The sequence below is a fragment of the Otolemur garnettii genome, unplaced genomic scaffold (assembly GCF_000181295.1).
Source record: "Otolemur garnettii isolate 467f Iridium unplaced genomic scaffold, OtoGar3 scaffold00212, whole genome shotgun sequence".
NCBI classification, from domain to species: Eukaryota; Metazoa; Chordata; class Mammalia; order Primates; family Galagidae; genus Otolemur; species Otolemur garnettii.
The window spans coordinates 1,320,407-1,325,418 of NW_003852607.1; positions in this window are offsets into that span (position 1 = coordinate 1,320,407).

Here is a 5,012-nt window from a genome sequence, read left to right on the forward strand (position 1 = left end):
TTCTTTTTTTTGAGACAGAGCCTCGAGCTGTCATCCTGGGTAGAGTGCAGTGGCATCACAGCTCACAGCAACCTCCAACTCCTGGGCTCAAGTGATTCTCCTGCCTCTGCCTCCCAGTAGTAGCTCGGACTACAGGCACCTACCACAACGCCTGGCTATTTTTTTATTTCAGCCATCATTGTTGTTTGGTGGGCCCGTGCTGGAGTCAAGCCTGTCAGCTCAGGTGTATGTGGCTGGCACCTTAGCTGTTTGAGCCACAGGCACCAACCCAAGATGAGATTCTTGTATGCAGCTGCTATCTGGTCTGAGTTAATTTATCCAGTCAGCGAACCTGTGCCTCTTTAGAGGACAAATTTAAACAATTCACATTAATTGAGAGACTTCACAAGTGTGGTAGTGTTATAGGTGTCATGTTTTTCAAGTGTCCAGTGGACATTTTTAATCCTGTTGTGGAAGTTGAGTTTTCTTCAAAAATTTCTCAGTGAGTGTTCTTTGGTGGTAGAACATTGTGCTGGTTATCAATGAGGATGCATCTGAGAATATCCTGGAGAGCTGGTTTACTTATGGCAAATTTCTTCAACATGTGTATGTCATTAAAGTATTTGATTTCTCCATCACAGATGTAACTCAGTGTAGCAGGATACAGAATCCTGGGCTGAAAGTTGTTTTGTTTTAGGAGATTAGAGATGAATGACCATCCTCTTCTGGCTTGAAACGTTTTGCCTGATCTGCAGTCATTCTGATATTTCTCCCTTTGTAGATGATGCTTTTCTTATGAGTGGCTGCTTGCAGAATTTTCTCCTTCATCTTAACTTTGTCAAAGTTCTAGAAGGTGCTTTAGTTGGATTGAGTCTTATTTTTTATTTATTTATTTTTTTTAGACAGAGCCTCAGTTGTCCCCCTGGGTAGAGTGTTCACAGCAACACTACTGGGCTCAAGCAATTCTCCTGCCTCTACCTCCCAAGTAGCTGGGCCTACAGGCACCCGCCACAATGCCTGGCTAATTTTTGGTTGCAGCCGTCATTGTTGTTTGGCAGGCCCGGGCTGGATTTGAACCCTCCAGTTCAGGTATATGTGGCTGGTGCCTTAGCTGCTTGAGCCACAGGCACTGAGCCAATTCATTCATTTCTTTTGACAACTTTAGAACTACTCTTTGGATTTCAATTCCTAACTTTTCTTCCATTCTAGTCATCTTGTTTGCCATCTGTATTCTGCATTTGATTTCTGACATTTCAGCCATTTGTCTATGCATGGCATCTTCAGTTCTATCTCCTTTGTCATTCCTGTGGGGGGAGGTTGTTCTACTCTGGTTATTCATGTTGTGAAAGTTCTTCCACTGGTTCCACACCATGTTTCTTTTACACCATCTTGTCATTAGACTGGAAGGGTGAGATTGAATTAGTGTTCCCAGGTAGAGATAATCAGACCCTTAACAAAATGCTAGACCTTGTAATTGTGGCTTATTCCCTACAACCTTACAAAGGCCCCTTTCAGAGTTTTGGCCAGAGAATCTGGAGACCTACTTGGTGAGATAGTGGAAGTTAGCTCTGTTTTGATATCAGCCAACGTCTGTCTTGTCCTAAGAAGCTACGGTATTGGGTTTAAATCTCAGCTGTGGAGAGATACACACTGCTGCGGTGCCCCACCCTCACCTTCAGGTCTTTTCCACTACAGAACATTGAAAGTCAACCTCAGAGTATTCCGCTATGGACAGCCCCAGCTGCGAGTTCCAATCTAATTTTCTCATGCAATACCAACCCTGCTTAACAGAAAAGTATCCAGTGGTCTCCAACAGCACAATTAGAGCCAGGGATTCACGCCCCTACCCGCCAGCCTCAGTCTACATTGGTGTCTGCACTCTGGTTGTAGTCCGTTTTGGAGCCAGGGACCACACACCACGCCCCACACCCCACACCCATCCCCTCCTTGGCTCAGTCCATGCCCAGCAAGTCTCTGCCAATGGCTCTGGAGTGAGGGTAGCACACCCCACCTGCAGGTGTCAGTCCACAACTGGCAAGTCTCTGCTCCCTGACCCAGTTGCATTTGGGACCACACACCCGCTTGTAGGTCTCAGTCCACACTTGAAGGCTTGCTGGCTCTGTTGGAGTAAGGGCACTACACCCTTTGCCTCGGAACTTGGTCCACACCTAGGAAGCCTCTGCTCATGGATTCTGTTGGAGTCAGGGACCACACTCTTGCCCTCAAGTCTCAGTCCACACCTGGCAAGTCTCTGCTCATCAGCCCAGCTGGGACCAGGGACCAGCCCCGCTCACGAAACAGTCTACACAGGCAACCACTCTCCTGCTTGTGGGCACCATCAGAGCCAGTGATTCTGCACCCTCTCCTGCCAGACACAGCTGGAACTGAGGGTGAACACCACTACAGGCTAGGCAAAGTCAGAAGCAGGGGATTGCTCCTCCACCCACCAAGTGTTCCTTTCTTCCCATGCCCTCCTTCTTCCTCAGTAGTCACAGATTCTGTCCTGATGTTACGTTGGTCCACACTATGTGCAGATCTCTCAGGAAATGACCAAACACTCTGTGGTCTGCAGGGGGCAGAACTTCAGACCGCCATGCGAGGAGGGAAGAGTGGACTGGGAGTTTGGAATTGTGGAGGAAAATATTTGTTGACTTTTATACCTGGCAGGGTGGTTTCCAGGTTCATAAGTGGGACCTCCATGTAGAGAGAGACCTGGTATTCAGTGGCTCTCTCCAATGAGGTAAAATGACAGATCTTTTCTTCCATGCTCCCATGCAGAGAGCCCGTGGTGGGCCTCCTGCTTAGGGGAGGCATCTCCTGTCCTCTATTCCATAGCCTTTGTACCTGTAATTTCTTTTCTTGACTGCTCTTCTGTGGAGTCACTGCTTGCTGAACGTCTTTCTTGGCTCAACTCCCCACCTTTGGCTTCAAGATTCCGATTCTGTCCAGCTTTTCTCCCTCTAGTTGGGATCCTCTGCCAAGGGTTGCTACTAGGCAGCCATCTTAGCAGAATTCCCATTGGAGAATTCTTATGGAAGAGAAGCCTTATAACTGTAATGAATGTGGAAAAGTTACCAGTCCAAACTCATGCTTAGCAATCACAGGGTTCATACTGGAAAGAAGCCTTAGAAATGTAATGAGTGTGGTCAAACCTTTAGTATACTCCATTTTATAGAAGCCTTTCAAATATATAAATAGAACATGACAATGTTTTCAGTGACAATTCCTACCTTGAACATCATAAGAGATATCTTTCTGGAGAAACATCTTATTAATAGGACAGTGTGATTAATGTAGGAAAGTATTTTCTCAGAATTAAAACCTTGGAGAGCATTAACTAATTCACACTAGAAGGAAACTTTCCAAGTGTGAAGAATGCAGCAAAGTCTTTAGTTGTCATATAAAGATTAACCATCAGTTAATCTATGGAAGAGGGCAACCTTGGAAATATATTGAATGGGGAACATTAGGACATAAGTGTGCCATATATATATATATATATTTTTTTTTTTTTCTTTGCAGTTTTTGGCCAGGACTGGGCTTGAACCCACCACCTCCAGCATATGGGGCTTGCGCCCTGCTCCTTTGAGCCACAGGTACCGCCTGACATTTTTTGAACATTCCTTGCTGGAGTCAAACCTAAGACCTAAACACAGAAAATTGTTTAGTGTCTGTTCACTTCTCAAAACACATAAGATAACCCACACAGGAGAGATAGAATTCAAATCTAATGCACATGGCAAGGTCTTCTGCCACAATTCACACCTCACATATCATGAGAGAATTCCTACTTGAGAGAAACCTTACAAATACAATGAGGATTTTAAACCATTATGAGTTCAAGTGTGAATTGATACAAGAAATTCATAGTAAAGGGCTTTCATGTAAGTGTATGTAGGAGAGACATTATCCTGGCCTCAAACCTCAAGAAATTTATCTTTGAAACCATACAAATATATGGTGTGTGCTTCAGCTTTTGAAAGTCAATGAATGTCAGAGTGCTCATATTGGAGAGCAGCTACACAAACATAGTGAATGCATCAAGCCAGTTAGTGATGACAGATTCATACTGGATAGAAAGCAAGACATGTAGTAAACCTAGAGAGTTTGCTAACATAATGTGCATCCTTAGGATTCTTTAGAGAGTTTATACTCAAGAACACAAATACAGCGATATGATAAACTAACAAATTCTCACAATTTACATTGCACATTGGAGAGTTGATCCAAAGAATAAAGAAGTCTAATTCTCTAGGATTAATTTGGGTGTATACTGCCTAATAATCACAAGTTAAAATGTGTTAAGAGTCATGCCAGGCTGGGCTGGGGGCTCATGCCTATAATCCTCACACTCTGGGAGGCCGAGACCAGTGGATTGGTTGAGCTCCGGATTCCAGAGTAGGTTGAGCAAGAGCGTCAGCCTCTAAAAATAGCTTGGCATTGTGGCGGATGTCTGTAATCCCAAGGTGTGAAGTCACAGTTACATTACCTGAGTGACTCTTATGTACATTAATTTTGGGATCTCAGTCTACCACTTGTCCCATATCTCATGACCGAGTTCCCTACAGTCCTTAAAATGTCTTACCTGCTCCCTTCACCTTACGTGAACTCATGTATCCAGGACCACCTGGTGTCATGTACCCTTTTGTTGAAATGGCTCAGCAATTGGTCTTGTCACCTGTCCATGCCATGTACACGCCTTCTGTCACCCTATTTTCTTTTTTCTTTTTCTTTTTTTTTTGAGACAGGGTCACAGTATGTCACCCCCTGTAGAGTGCTGTGGAGTCACAGCTCATAGCAACCTCAAACTTTTGGGCTGAAGTGATTCTACTGCATCAGCCTCCCGAGCACCTAGGATTACAGACACCCACCCCAATGCCCAGCTATTTTTTTGTTGTTGTTGTACTTGTCATTTAGCAAGCCCAGGCCGGACTGAACCCACCAGCTTCAGTATATGAGGCTGGCGCCCTACTCACTAATCTATGGGCACAGAGCCCACTTTGTTTTCTTTCTTTCTTTTTTTTTTTTTTTTA